General features: G+C 52.0%; 1 long non-coding RNA gene across 1 annotated transcript; it reads left to right on the top strand.

Moving 5' to 3' along the window:
• The first annotated feature begins 6,138 nt into the window (after positions 1-6,138).
• LOC142042664 (uncharacterized) lies at positions 6,139-9,229 on the top strand. Its single transcript, XR_012653821.1, has 4 exons — positions 6,139-6,954; positions 7,034-7,150; positions 7,883-7,919; positions 8,533-9,229. It is a non-coding gene; the product is annotated as an uncharacterized LOC142042664 (long non-coding RNA).
• Positions 9,230-15,930: the final 6,701 nt, after the last annotated feature.

Below are 15,930 nucleotides of genomic sequence, written 5' to 3'. Positions count from 1 at the left end.
GCTGGGTGACACCACACAGCTGAGGGAAAACAAGAGGAGTCTGGGACTAGTTTGCAAAAAGCAACACCAAGGAATGCCCCAAAATAACAAGGCAGATCCCCCAGCTCCTCTTGTGCATGTTGCTGCTCTCAGGAAAACGGGACCTGGATAAGGTCTGTCCCGGGCTGGTTGCTCCCAGTCTCCCCGTACCCGACTCGTTACACCCACACGGAGCTGCAATCCTGCCCGGGACCTGGGCTGCCGACAGTCCTGGGGCATGGCCGGGTTAAGGCAGGTCTGGTTAAGGCAGGTCTGGTTAAGGCAGGTAAGTGTTTGCCGGAGGACGCCGTCCCTCGGCCGGCTCGGCGCTGTCCTGCGCCCATGTGTGTCCGTTGGCCTCCGCGCTGGGCTGTGGCTGGAGAATCGCGTTCTCTGGGGGTGAAAATGCTGACCAGGGAAGAGCTGGGTCAGCCCTCTGCAGCCTTGGGCTTCTCCCACTTTATCTACTCCCCTGACCTCTGCTTTTTATTCCATTACCCAGGGCGGGATGCCACTTTATTGTTTTCTGAACAACGCTCAGGCCAAAAAATGGTGGTAGCGGTCTGTCGTTGCCAGAGCTGTCACACAAGAAGGAATAATTAGTTTTCTCTCCGCAATACAGCTTTATCTTTCCTTCAGCCCATGGTGCTGCTGGAAGTATTGCAACCTTCCTTTCTCCCGTGCGGGGCTCTCCCGGTAGCCTTGCTGTGTGTCTCCTTTTAGTGGCAGCTAGAAAAAAGGCAAAGACATATTCTGCTTTGAAAGTACTGATGAATATGCAAATAGTTGGGCCTGAAATATTACTTATCCTTGTCACGGGGTATGCACGGAGTTCGTATTTGCACTTTTGCCTGAGGATGTATACAACATGAATGTGGAGCTGAGCAGCTTACGGAAGATTTAACTCTTATTTCTATTCTTGACGCTGAATCATTAATAAGGTTATGCCTATGTTCAGGGCCTTTCCCAGCGCTCTCCTCCTGCTGCAGGGGGGGTTTGGAAACCTGCCGGCAGAGTTTTACTTCAGCTATCGATCGGTGCGCAGCGGGGTAAAATTTCATCGCGAATGGAAGGCGGTCGCTGATGATTATCGCGTGGTATTAACACGTGTCGTTGTGAAATTGGTGTGATTTGAGATGAAATGTGACCTATGGGCATAGGCAACCACATTCTAATATATTCTAGCTGCATTACGCTGCACGGGTAACGCCGGGGCTTGACGAGCTATTACTGTTGCTGGTACCATGCTGATTAAAAACCCCGGCTTGCTCCTGCTCCCATTGAAATCAGTGGGAGGTCTGTCATTGCCTTCAGTGAGTGCTGGACCGCATCCAGATTTCACATCATAGTATGCATTATTCCATAGGATTAAAGAGGTGCAGGGAGTGGGATTCCTCTCCCTCGCTGATCTCTACCGCTTAGATGTTTGCCTCGGAGCCGGCCAGGACACGAGGCACCCGACCTGGTTTCGGTGTCTACCCAGGGAGGAGACGAGCGGCTTTTTCTCCGCAGCGGCTGCAACAGCCGTACGCGCAGCGGCCGCGGCGGTGCCAAAATATAACGCTCCCGAAGGTCAGCCAAGGCTGGGGTGCTGCTCTGGGGGTGCAGGTTAAACGTGAGAGCTTACCTGGGCAACCCCCCCGCCTTGAACGAGCGTACCCGGGTGGTGTGGGGACAAGGCGGGCGGGCAGCCAGGGATTCCCGTAATTGTTGCCCGTACAGTCAAAGCGTCCGACCCACCAGCGCGCCGGAGTCCCGGTTCGCACGTGAAAAAGCCCGAGCTCTTTGTTTTTTTCAGGAGGTGGCCCTGGCTCTGCAAGATGCCGGTCGGGAGTCGGCTGGGGAGGGGTTTTCTCCGGTTCTTGATTTCAAACAAGCGTTTGACCTCAAAGCTGTAAGCGGCTGCTCTGGGGCTGAATTCCCCTTGTGGTGTGGGAGGAGGGCTCCTCGGGGCACCGCGGCGGCGACGAGCGTGGATCCCGCCGGGGCCCTGCCCATCCCCGTCCCCATCGGGCATCCGTCCCCGGCGGCCGAGATTTTGGGTGGAGGATGACTCAGGACCCGGTGCAGGAAGGGCTGTGGAAGGAGAGGGTGGCGGTGCCCACCCCCCCACCGCCCCACCAAGTGATTCTGGGGAACTGAAGCAATCTGTTTATCATGGAAAAACTGCTCTTTGCAGCAATTCAAATGGAAACTTCCCAGAATGACTGTTGCAGAGCTTTCCCCTTGAATCACCCGGCCTCCGAAGAGCCGCTTTCGAAGACGATGCCCTCGGGAAAGCTGTCATCGGCCTCGGCCGCCGCCGCGGTGGCTCCCTCCCCGCAGCACGCAGCCGGTCTCGGTCTCTCCTCGGGGCCGTTTCTATCAGAGCATCTCTGCTGGGTTCGGCGGGATGGCAGTGTCTGATGAGCAAAAGCAGGTCCAGGAGTGCAGGAGCCCCTGAAGGCCACGGGCCGGGGCTCAGCTCGGGGTCTGAGCCCGGCTTTTGGTCTGCAGACCGCGGCAGGGGCTTGCCCCACGAGGGACAGGTAGGTGACCGCCAGCGCAGAGGCATCCCACAAGCTGCACCGCTTGGTTTTGGAGGACAGAAGGCCAGAGGATGCTGGTCGGCCCCACCACCCCACACCAGGTGCTGGAAGGCTTTAGGGGCGATGGGCACCCTGCTCGCCCCAATTCGGGGACCACTCCGGGATGGAGGCTCTGACAGCAGCATCTGCTGCCGTCTCGCAAAGGCTATTTTGCCTGTTTTCCCTGCCCGCTGGCTGCCCGTCACTCTTTCCATGGTTTAAATGAGTGTCCAAAGGTCACAGAGAATTCAGCCTCTGCCTGGCGGCTCACGTAGCCGAATGAATAAGGAGTGAGTGTGCGACGCCTGACTCAATCCGATCCCGCGTGCAAACCTGCCGGGTGCTCTGCGTCCCGTGCTGACACGGCCGCTGCAAAACCTGTGCTGGCGAAGAGCGTGGAGCACGCGCGTTGCCCACCGCGCCGTGCCGTGCCCACAGCCCACGTGCCCTGCACGAGACCCCTCGCCCACCATGCGGCTCCCGAGGGACGGTGGCCGGTCCCCAGCAGCGGGCAGGACAGCGGGCACACCGCCTCCGCCGCGAGGCGTTTCTGGGCCAGCGTGACCACAACCGCGTGTAAAGCTCTGAGTCGTCAGCCTCGCAGATTGGGAAAAGATACGAAGGAGCCGGGTGTTGCAAGGGGTGGGAGGTCACGGAGCCGGGCAGGGGCAGGTTACGGCACCCCAGTAATCCCTGCTGCCGGCCCGGCAAAGCTGCCGGGGATTTTTCTGCATTTATTCCTGTCGTCCCCGCGGTGCTCGTCCCCATAGTAACAGAGCAGCCCCGCACCGCAGCGCTCGGTGACATCCTTGGTCCCCAGGCGGGAGCCGAGGACCTGCGAGGACCATACCGCGCCCCGACACCTCGGTGGGGCAGACGACCCTGAGGACAGCTTTCCCGCGCTTCAGAGCACGTCGAGTTCTCGCTGCGTCTCTGCAGCCCTGGAAAAACGAAGAAGAGCTGCCGGCCGAGGGCACGGCACAGCTGGGCAGATGTGGGGCTGGCCAGGACCTGGTAGGAGCTCGCTCGGGGCAAGGGATGGCCGGGGCAGATGCTCATCCCCGGTGCCGGCAGCCAGCTGGGGACCTGCTCTGGCAACGCCATAGCACTGCCACACGTGCGACGAGCAGGAGCCCCGGCTGCTGCGTGCCGGTGAGGCATTAACCACAGAGGGGTTTTCCAGCTGCAGCCGGGCTCCGGCAAACACCTGGGCACTTGAGGTCGGGAGGCATTTGCCACGGGAGCTTTCTGAACCCAGCAGTGAGGCAAAGGTGTTTTTTAAGGAGACCGGCAAGACCGAGATCTCTGTGCAGATCCTGGAGCAACTCGGAAGATGAGTCAAAGGATTCCTGAAACGATTACAGCTGTGAGGTGCAGCAGCACCGACACATCCACTGTCAGCAGCACTGCCAGGCTCCCTCGGCCAGCTGCTCGCGCTTTCCATGTAATAAGACGTATTAGGCAATTTCCCGTTAAAAATGTTTATGGGAATATATAAATATTCACTTATACAGAAATTGCCTGGCCCTTTATGCACAGAGTGGTAGCGAGAGTGACTTGAATTGTTATAAATCTATCAAGAAACTTGAGACGGAGCCTGCCGCACAGCAAGGAGATGGATGTCCTGGAGCCCCGGTGGGGGCTGAGGTCCTCCAGGCGCCGGGACGGCAGCCGGTGTGGGCACGTATGCCTGGAAGACCTTGCTCGGTAGGATGTAGCACCCCTCCGAGCAGGACAGGGCCACCACGGGACCTGCACCACGTCCCTCAGCACCCAGCCGCAGGCACCGTGGGCCGGGTTTTCCCTCGTGTGATTTTCCGATGGCCGCAGGAAAAGCATGCACAGACCCGATCTGGATTAAATCAAAGGAATTTTTTTTTTTTTTTCATTTGCTGTTTTACGCACTGACCACCAAACCACATCCTTCGAGCTTGAGCCCAGTGCAATGAAACAAAAACTAGGCCAGGGCTTTTTGCTCTTTTTTTTTCCCCTTTCTTTTCCCTTAGTGCATCAGTTGGGTGCAAAGCTGGCAGACGCCTCTCCTCCAGCCCCTCCGCTCCCCACAGGGTGCAGCGCATCCCCACGGACAGCGCCCTCCCAGGGCAGCCCGGCATTTCCCCCACCCCGATTATGCCAAACAAACCACTTGCAGCTCCACGTGAAATCTGGGAACTATCCAGATTATGTCCACTGAGCACAGCGTCAGTGGGGAACAGATACAGAGGAATAATAAGTAATGACGTCCTGGCAGGTCGCTTTGTTGGGACCTAATAAGACGCAACGTGGGGATTGTACTTAGCTCTCACCCGACTGCATTAAGCAGCCAAGTGTTTTACAGCCTGACTGTGAGATTGGAGCAAACCGGAGGGGACCTGTCGGCAAAAAGCCCCCGGTTGCTGGCGGGACCGGTGACCGCAGTGTGGCACTGGTCCCCGGGCAGCATGTCGAGAGCAGGGCTTGCATCAGTTGCGATCTGCCTGCATAGGGAAGTTCTCACGTTTACAGAACAGAGAGCAGCTTTATTGTTTTATTTTGCAAACCAAAACCAGCCGGGAGTTTCTGAAGTGTCTGCCATCCCCGCAGAGAGCTGTTTAGTCATGCCTGGTGTGTATGCATGTGAGACAGAGTGTAGGGGAGGGAGTCTCTAGGACTTTGCAAAGATTAAAGATTTATGCTGACCCTTGAATCTGATCCAAGGCTACTAATCTGCCCTGATCCTATCATCTGCTCAGGGTGGATCTATTTCACTTTCCTTTATGGTACTCCTGACTCACTCCACTCCCACTCCAGGCCAGCCCAGTGGGAATGGGAAGCACTACCACATATTTGTTTGGGTTTGCATTTAAAGCTCTGGACCTGTAGCGGGTGCAGCTCATAAAGGAAGCCAGTGTGGATAAGATATGGGTGAGCTGAATGCTTGGAAACCACTCCCAAACACAAGCTAAAGTGGTTTGAAATCAAGGTGGAGTGATGTACAGAAGGCACAATGCTTGGCAGCTACGCCCAACGTGTGAGAAAGAAAGACATTTAAATCCAAGGTGGTAAGGAAGGCAGGGCATCCAACGTGCTTCCGAGGGAGACGGCTCCTTGCCTTGCAGGATCTGTAATGCCAGGTGTAACCTCTCCAGCAGAGAACTGGGTATCGACCCCCTCCATCTGCCCACCCACCCTCTCCGACTGCACTTTGCACCCCTGCGAGACCTCCTGTGGGGAGCCGTGCCAGGGGTACTGCTCATGCCTCGGCACTGCTCCGCCTGGGAAATGGTTTGCTTGCGCTCCATCACCCCGTACTGAAACGCTCCTGATGGCTGCTGGGGATTTAGTATGAAAAGCTAAGTGTAGAGGGAAAACGCAGACTTGATTTTGTGGAGGGCAGAATAAATCTCCTCTGCCCTTGCCAAAAAAAAAAAAAAAAAGGTGTGGCAGAAAGAGAAATAGGAGCTTTCCACTCTCCCCCCGCCAGCTCTCCCCTGCCTCAGCCACACGTGTCAGACTTGGTCTGGAGGAAGGCCGCGGATGCCAGAGCAGCTCGGCCCGCGTGCCAGCCGGGCTGGGGATGGATAACACCCGCCCGGGCACCGCCGGCGGTACCGGAGCCACGGGCAGACAAGCAAACAGTATCAGTCATACGGACCTGGCCCGTGGCTGAACTGACCAGGAGATGAAGAGCGCGGTGTATCCTATTTCAGATCCCCTGGGACATCCTGTTCTCCTGATAACTGATGAAATGTAAATATAGCAAATGCAAAGCGAGGCACTTTCCTACCATGCCTTGCTCAGGCTGCATATAGAAAGGGGCTGAAACCTAGCAGCGCAGTTGGAAACACCCATCTGCAACTGTGAAATAGGCATCATGCTTTATTTTTAGTTTAAAATGAAGTTCCTGTTTGTAAGGCCAGAAGAGTTACAGGAAAAAAAAAGATGAAGCGGGATCATTTACTGCTATTTTTCTTTTCACGTGTCCTTCCTTCCTTCCTCCTTCCTGAGAAATAGGATGTAGCACATCGCCGTTCCAGGCTGCAGTATTCACTCGCAGGAACGCTGGTTTCTGATTCCTCCGAAGAGGCCCATTACGCCTTGTGTAACAAAAGACACCAGTCTCCCAACCACGCCAATTATCCTTGATTTCTAGTTGCTACATGAAGGCGCTTATCTCATGTAAATGAAATGCCGTCTTCACACTGACTCGCACTTCCTTTCTCTTTCATCAGAGTTTTGGGCTGCCCCTGCCAGGCGGGGGTGAAGGGCAGGTCAGGCAGCGGGACTGGGATCCCTCCCCATCTGATCAGCCGAATCCCCCCCTCCCCGGGCAGCTGATCAGACCCAGCAGCGATGGGGTAGACCGAAACAACGGGAAGAATTTGGTCAGGTCAGCCAAATGAGCCTTTTTAACTAGCAAAGCCGAGCGCTAATTAGTCTGGTGTCTAACTCCTCGACCCGGCACCCAGGCTGTGCATTTCTCCTTCAGGTGGGGGTCACCCAGACGCCGTGGAAGGAGAGCCGCAGGGATGCGTTTTGGCAGGTGCCCACGCGTTTTTCTCCTTCCCGTGCCCCAGAAGGGAAAGGTAATTGCGAGCTGACAGGAGGGAGACTGCGAGCTGCTGATGGGAAATCCCAGCTGAGGGGTTTCAAGGGCGGTGGGAGCTTTGGCGTATGGATTAGGTTGCTTATATATACTATAGCGTGAAGGAAACAGGCGGTTTGGCTAATTCCCTTGCACTTTATTAAAGTAGGATTTGTCTGGAGGGAAAGCGTAACAGTAGGATTTAAGCTGTGTGAGTCTCATGACTGGTGCTCGCCTAGCGGGATGGGAAGAAGGGATGCATCGTTTGCATTCTGTCTCTCCTGTGTTCCTGTGTTTTTAAACATGATTTCTGAGTGCCCACAGCTTTGGATGAGCTTTATTTGGGATTAAGTTTATTTTAAAAATCCATATGCAGATACCCGCACCAAATTCTGTAGCCCAGTTTTTCAGAAACCAGAGTGCCCCACATCTAGGGAGAACCAAGATCATCACTTGGTTTGTAAGTGCCTTATGTCAAGATGCACATAAACTGCAGAAGGGTAAAGAGGGGGGTGGACAGTACACAGAGGGAGAAGGGGCAAATTAATATCTGGTACAGCCTCTGTAGAGAAACTAGATCCTTCTGGGTTTAGTGAGAAAATCCCCAATGGAAATTTTAAATCTGGATCTGCATCAAATCCTCAAAGTTCAGGGAGTTTAGAACACGGAGTTCGGTCCAGTCCGTCATGCATCAGAGCTATCTGCAAATTTACATCCTAACATTTTTTTCCAGCGATGAATTCTGCCAAAGATGCGTGCTTGGATGTGAGGTATTTTTCTTCTTTTTCATCCCTTTGCTAATTTAATTCCCAGATCTAAATCAAATTTTTCCATCTCAGGCTTCCATGAGCTGGGATGCATTGTTTGCAGCTATGAAGCTGTTACGGCTGTGTTATGCCCTGTACTGCGTGTTGAGACGTTGGAGGTGTTTACCTGCCTGCAATAGCAATGACCGAGCGAAGGGGAGGCCTCAAGGTTAGGCACTGGGCTGGTTTATTGCCAAATGGAGTCAAAGTTTTCTGATGTGCTAGTGAGCAAACCATTACATTGCTCCTGCCCTTCTTTTACTCATTATTAAAAGCAGATAAAAGCCAACCGATTATTGGGATATTCACAAATATGCCATTGATGAGGGCCCTGAGCAACCAGGAAGATTTTCTGAGGAGCCTCGAAGCAGCAAGGCACAGAAGCCACATGCTGGGCTCTCCCTTATTTTCATTCTTTTTTGTTTTCTTGGTTGTAGAATAAGAGCTAATCAGAGTGATGCTCTCCAGCAGGCTTTTGTGTATGGATGGCATTAAAGTAAAATCCTAAATTCCCTTTCCTGCTCGTGCATATAGAGCAGGAAGAACTAGGATGGCTGCAGACTATTTCTATTTTCAGATGATTTAGCCAAAGAGAAAATAACTGGACGGCTGGAAGGAGGAGCATTTGATAGGAAATAACCTTGGAGCGCAGGTCTCTGACATGATGGTGTGCGAGGTGCCCAGCTTCCTGAGACGACTGTGCTCCATGAAATGCCAATGGGGAACATAACTTCCAGTGGAGACAATAAAGGACAATAAAGAAAACCAGATCACACAGAATCCAATGCAAGAGACTGCAGAGCGGGCTGGGTGCTCCCTTCTGTTCCTCTGCACCTGATCAAGAAATGGTTTCAGCATTGACAGACATAAAGTTCCTCCTGTTCAGTTTTGGACTCTGACTAGGTGCTGAGGCAATGAGTCGAGTATTTGGCTGGTGTAAATCAGTGCAGCTCAACTGACTTGGTCGTGTTGTACCTGTAGATGTGTTGCTTCTTCCTCTGCCGGGCAGATGTCGGCCACTCCCTCACTGCAAGGTAAGAGCGCGGGCAGCTTCTCCACGCCGATGCTGTAGGACCGCAGCAGAGAGTGATACCTGAGCAAAAACTCACACCTCCTTGCGCATCACTTCATAGTATCTGGTCTGCAGTCCCCAAGTGAAACTATAGCTCCCAGCACCTGGGATCTGTGCCTGACTGGCTGCCTGCTACCTTTGGGAATGTCGTTTCTCCCGTCCCTGCCTCAGCTGCCCTGACTGTACGATGCTTTATGAAGGACTTTGAATATCACTGATTAAAAAGCATTAAATGAGATTGTCTTGTCCTTCTGCCCTGCTGTACATTACACGGCCACTGTGGCTGGGAATAAACATCCCTCTGTTTCCCTCGTTTCACAGTGACACCCAGTTCCCAGGATTATCTCCCCCCTTGTCCATGACAACACTGGAGAAAAAAACCTCAAAGATGTTCACGCCGTGGAGGTCAGGGCTGACACATGGGCATCACGTCACTGTTTGTGTCCATTCATCTCTCGTTAACAGCTTACCATAGATCAAACCCCTTGCTTTGGATTTATTATGTGCAATAAAAGAAGATTTGCTGGACCCCACGGTGCCCGTGTGCCCGGGGAGTGCTGGGGTGTGGGTGCCAGCACTGCCGGGCCAGGGGGGCCATGCTGTGCAGGGAGCCCAGCCCTGGGTGAGGGCGAGGATGAAGGTGAGGGTGAGGATGAAGGTGAGGGCGAGGATGAAGGTGAGGGCGAGGATGAAGGTGAGGGTGAGGATGAAGGTGAGGGCATGTTTGAAGGCTTTGGGCGAGGAGGACAGTTTTGGTGAGGTTGCATCCCCCTCTGCTGGAAGATCCAAGCAAAGGCAGAAGAACACCCGCCGGCCAGGGAGAAAACTGGGGTGAGAAAAAAAGAAAATAAATGTGTAAAGAAAGCAAAAGAGCCCCGGTGCCCTGGGGTCCGCAGGGGACGTCGCGGGCAGCCAGCCTCATCTGTAGCTGGGGGTTCGTCCGCTGCTGGCCGCGATGAGAGGTCTCTTGTCGGGGACGATCAGGCCCTCTGTGGAAATAGGGACCACGTCTTATTTGTGCCAGGTGTAATCCCACTCCCCGTCACGGGAATGGGCGAGTGGGGCAGGGGCAGCGATGCCGGCTGCTGGCAAATACGCACCGCCGCTGGTCAGCAAGAGTGGAGATGGACGGAGAGGAGCTGGGCACTGGGCGTCCCCGTAGGATGGACCCGCTCAGGGGTCTGGGACGCCGCGCTGGGTGACACCATGGGTCAGGCAGGTCCTGACTACGTGGCAGGCTCTGACAGCAGGCAGAAAATAGTGAGTGTAGCTAAGCAGAATTGCACAGACAAAGACAGTGCTTTGATGCTGGATTCAAAGCTGCTTCGTAGCCCAGGTGGTGCCGAGGGGCCGTGGCTGATGGGTACTGAGGTGCAAAACACCTTGGTGGGACTTAAATACGCAAGGAAACCTGAACCGTAGGCACCTAAATTTGTCAGGAAGGGTGCTGCAGAGCTGTCTGTGGTTTCTTGCCAAGCAGCTGGTAGGGAGCCCTACTTCGGAGGTTGGAGAAAACGCCTCCCCTGGCCCATCCCAGTGGGTCACCTCTTGTCCTCCACGCCGGGAAGGCAGACACCGGCAGCTGTCGGGCACAGAGCGGCGTGTCAGCGGCGAAGGCAGCCGGCGCTCGGGGGAAACAGGCAGCAGCGAGAGATGCACCGAGCAGCGGCAGGGAGCGGGTTGCATTTCTAGGCATGGCTGCATGGAGGCACTTCGGCGTAAGGGCAGCTCCCCTGGGCCTGGCACCCTCTCCCACCGGGCTGCGAGGGCAGGCGGCTCCTCTATCCCGAGCACCGCTGTGGGAGCTCGTTTTTCCTCTCTGCCAGCCCAGGCGGGGTGGGACGCAGGGCTCGTGGTAGCCCCAAGCAGGGCGGGTGACTGTGGCAGCAGCAGCAGCGGCTTGCCACTGTGGCCCCATCTGCGTGGTGCCGCCGTGTCTCCGTGGGCATGGTGCCTGGGTGGGTGGCTCATGGCTCAGCCTAACCGAGAACCTCTGCGAGGTTGCTGCTTTGGGCTTCCCCTTGGTGCTTGCTCTCTCTAAATTTGGTAGTACACGTGTCTGCACAGAGCTGGAGGTTCAGGGCTCTATGCCCTTCTTGCAGAGGCTCACTCGGAGACTGTTTGTGCTTAGACTTAACACTGGAAGAATGGTTTTGTTTCTTTTTGGATTTAAAATCTAAATTACAGAAAGGGTGAAATGCGGTGACTGAGCTGGCGAAGGCCCTGACTGTGCAATAAATCTGCAAGCATGGGCCTGGCTTTTGCGCAGGGGTCTGTGCAGGTGCCAAGGTCTCTGCTAATAAATCTGACTGGAGGACCAGGAGGAAACTTTTTTTTAACTTACTGCTAACAGCAGGCTCTTTTTTAACCATCATTTTTTCCCCGCTCCCTTCTGCTGATTCATGCTCCTGCTGTTTCGCCACGGGGAGACGCCAGCATTCCTGAAGGTCATCGCTTGCATGCAGCAGCTCACACTGCAAAGTGTTTGCCAGCATCTACCAAATCAAAATGCTAAAACGACGCAGATCATTTATATTTTCACTGTCAGTGACGGAAAATCTTACAGCTTGCCAGCCTCGTAGCTGCCACGTTTCCAGTCTGCTAGACTACTAGAAGGTAAAGGATGTGCATGAAAAGTAATGCCGCCCAACAAACCTGACACCAGGTCATCTCAGTGGCACGACAGCCTGCAGATTTTCACCTATAGGCAGTCCTCCTAGAGATTTGGAAAACCTAGGGTCCACGCAAGCACCCCTCTGACATACCAGTCTGTCTCTCAGAAAAACAAGCAAGACACTGGGAAATCAGATACTTCTGCTCACGTCAGGAGTCACGCCGCTGCCTGCAGCCCCAGGGTCCGTGGGGAAGTAGGGCTGTGCTTCCCTCACTGGCACCTCCCTCCCCTTCTGTCTCTCTCCTCCCCAGTGCCTTGAAGACTTTGTGCTGTCCTGGGCTGCAGAAAAGAGGCAGGACTGAAAGGCATGCTAGCAGCATGCAAACAGCTCTAAGAAAATAAGAGTTATGTTTTAGTTCTCAAGGCGTGCCTCCCTCTTAATGGCAAAGGAATATTTCTGGTTTAGCTCAAGCAATAATAGCACAAGAGACATGTTTCTTTTTTCAGGAAAGCTGTGGGGAAGACACAGTGAAATCCTTCCTTCACTTCTTCAGGTTCTTTAGTGAGTATTTATACTCCAGCAGTACCAAAAAGTCTTGCAAAAGAGCAAGCCCTGAGTAAAACTATGGGAAGACAGTGTTACAGGCTGTGCGGTAGACTTAGGAACCATAAGTTACTTTAATGTCCGTCTCTTTAGAGGTGACCGCTAACCTTATCCTTTCCTTTAAGCATTTGTAATATAAGGATGACACATATCTCATACATGCTATCATCTGCCTTTGTTTCTTTTGCTAATATTTTAAGTGGGACTTGAAAATGCAGAGCTGGAAATAGCCCCCACCTGCCGGTGCTGCAGAGCCAGGCTCCCAGCCAGGGCCAGTTTGTGCACACAGGTCCTCCTTAGCTTCCCCAGCTCAGAGAGCTTCTTCCTCCCTCGACAAGGGAGGATGCCTGACCTGGAAGGCACCCGCAGTTCCTAAGACGTTTTACAAACGGCCAGATCAATCCTTCTTGAAAGAAAATCAGTGTCGGAGCGAACTGATGACACAAACAGGACGTGTATTTGCCTCCTTGAAGTAAAAACATGAACTAGCAGAAATGCAAAATCTCGGAGCAATATCGACACTATTATTTTGCCATGGTTCCTTGCTCAGCAGCAGGGGAAAGTGCCACACAGCAGGCTTCTGCAACTCATCAAATCAATTAGTTTCTTTGTCTGCATCAGCTAGTGGGAGTAGTCTTTAGCCAAAGACAAATTAAAGAAACGTCCGGTAAGATATTTTGAGAGGAGCTGTCCTATTTTCTCATACTAATGAGAGACTCAGAAATCTGTGCACAATTTAGCTCATTATTAGAACTAATTGGTGCCAGGCATTCCATCCTCTTTGATACGGCTAACCATGGGTATGAAATTTTCTGAGTTAATGAACCATAAAATGGATTAAGAACTTTCAAAGTGCAGTTCATATCACAGCTTAATTGGAAGGAGTGTAAGTTGGCTTTTTATGGATACAAAGGAAAGCCATGTTTTGGGGTGGAAGAGCACATGCACAGCCGCCTTCCCTGCCACTGGGGAGCTGGGAAATTTCTAATTTCTGTGCTGCAGAGTAGTGGCATTTGATGGCAGGCACCTTCCATGAATGCTCCACAGCATGCCGTGCAGCCGAGAAGGACAGAAATGTGGTGTTGTTTTTTTTTTCTCTGCGTGCAGTATTTACCATTGCTCCTGCGTAACGCCCTGCAGAGAGAAAGCAATTAGTACCACTCTCCCAAGGTCAGGGGGGCTGCCAAGCAGATAAAGGGCCAGCCAGGGTGGTGTGGATCCTCCTGATGTGGCTGGCATAGCTGATGCCAGACTATTGTGCCCTAGTATGCAGTCCCAGTGGTTTCATACCAATCTCATTATAGTTGCTTTTTCACACCTATTTGACACTAGTCTGATGAGTAGATTTTCCCCCCCTTTTCTTAATGCAATGGCTTACAAAAATAATGCAGTGTGCTTTAGAAACTTCTTCTGGCAGTGATGGAGGAGAACCCTTTGCAGGTGTCCCAGACGCAGCATGTAGCATTGGGTCGCAGGATCCCAACGACAAACATAGCTCACACACACCCCTACACCCCTCTCCTCCTGGTCAGCGCTGATTTAGCACTGTACAATGCTGATTAAATACACCCTATTACCTTTTGTGATGTCAATGTTTTCTTGAACAAGCATGGAAAAATCTGAAGCTTTTCTACTTCGTAGCAGTAACAGTATTTTTCTTTCATTATCCCAACATTATGAACTTTTATGTTTTATCTGAGGACACAGCAATATATAATTTCATATTATTACAGAACTTTGGTAATTTAGGTAATTTGTAATTTAAATAAATGCCAAAGAGTGTACCTATTAAAAATATATTTGGAATGATGTATTGTATCACTGGGTGAATCCAGTGATTCTCCTCTTGTGTTGTGCAACCTCCAACCCACAGAGAATTTCCAGGAAATGTCTAGACACAGAAAGTGATGATCTGATCCCATTTTTATGTGCTCTCTTCTTCTGATACGGCCATCTGTAGAGTGGTCCTCCTCAGATGCCAGAAATATCCTGCAAGCCATGGCATCAGTAATTGCATTGCTGTGAGTGCTCTGCACTGCCGCACTAATGAGTGCAAAGATTCCCAGGGTGCTTATGCAGACAGCTGACGGTGGAAATGGGAAGCAGAGTCGAAATCTAACAGCCTGAGAAACCCTGTGTGGAACAGTCAACAGAATTATGTACCCAGGTTAGTGCTCAGTGCTGTCTTTCTGAACATAGTGAAAGGCATTTTGGAGAGTCCCATAATTTGAGGTGGATGCCAAGAACATACTATTAACATGATGTCACAAATTTTATCATTACACAGCTTTTGTTACGCTACACATTATAGCAGGATTTTACTGGGCGAAATATTCATGGTGTTCAAACACAGACATATGAGAACCTGAAATACTCTGCGACTTCACCAGGCTTGAGAGAACAGACACAGCATCCCCATTTGCTGGCTCTGGAAGCAGCTGATAGTAAATCACAAGTCTGTTGCCTGAAAACACGCTACAGATGAGAAGAGACTTCCTCTGCACAGAATTTGCAGCCCATGTAAAGTGTCGGTGATATCTTTGCAATACAGGGAGAGGGGGCATCATGTTGTTTTCAGCTATAAAAGTGCTCTCGCACTATTTTGTTCCAGTGGGTGAATTAGCAAATTGGATTTGCTCCCAGGAGTAAAATATTCACTTATCATTTCATGGAAAACATGACTGCTGTATAAGATGTGCTGTTGCCTGTTCCACATCTGTTTGCAGTGAGCTATGACATATACCTCAGGAAGCTTTTATCTCTGAAATAATGATGGACATGCAGAAGCAACTGACCACGCAGACCAGCTCGTAGCTGGCTCTTGTAATCTGAGTGCCTTAGCGTAGCTTCAACCTTCCGTGAAATTTTGAATGTATAGAAGTGCAAACCACAGTCAGAAAGGGACTTCTGGAGATATTATTCTTCTGTGCAATTGTGTAACAAACAATTAATAAAGAATATTAAGGGCTGCCAGGTCCTCAGACAAGGAATGAAATATAAACAACAACCCGTTATTTTGCCCCCTGCAGCAAGCTGATTAGTGCCCTGCACTCCAGTGCGAGCTCAGGGCGCACCGTGTCTTTTCCGATGAGACCTGTGTTGATAATGATGATTAGTGATGACTGTACTGGGATACACCAATATGTTTCCTGCATGTTTTATCTGTCCTCTTACGTATGTCCATGCTAAAATCCACACTTGTGATGTGCAAGTATTATGGCTGCATTTACCTCATTAATGGTGGCAATGCAGGAGTGCAAACCAGAGGAAAGCCTGCAAAGGCACGTGGAGGCAAACCACGCTGGAACCACACCTCTGCAATGGGCCGATTCTACCTTGAAATATGGTTGGTCTCAGCTATTAAATGTGTTATTCTCGCGCGTTTGGGGCGAACTGTGGTCTTGAGGCACTAGAGGGGAGAGCGGAGGCGTGCTGCTGCAGGGGTGCCTGGGGAGAGCGGTGCGCGCAGCGCTTGGCTGCCCCAAATTCATCGGCTACACACGCCGCTGCTCTCTTCATCCAGGAGTAGAAAGGCTGTTTGCCAGCTGCATACATCACATCAAGGCCTGCCCGTGTTTAAAAGCAGTTCCTATATGTGACTTTTGTTAGCCAGGGACTAGGCTAGCTAAGCTGTAGCATTTCTCTGAAAAAAAGCAAAAAGGTCTGTTAGCTTCTGGGGGTACTG

Source organism: Buteo buteo, chromosome 21, assembly GCF_964188355.1.
Source record: "Buteo buteo chromosome 21, bButBut1.hap1.1, whole genome shotgun sequence".
Classification (NCBI taxonomy): Eukaryota; Metazoa; Chordata; class Aves; order Accipitriformes; family Accipitridae; genus Buteo; species Buteo buteo.
This window is presented reverse-complemented; position numbering and strand designations above follow the sequence as displayed.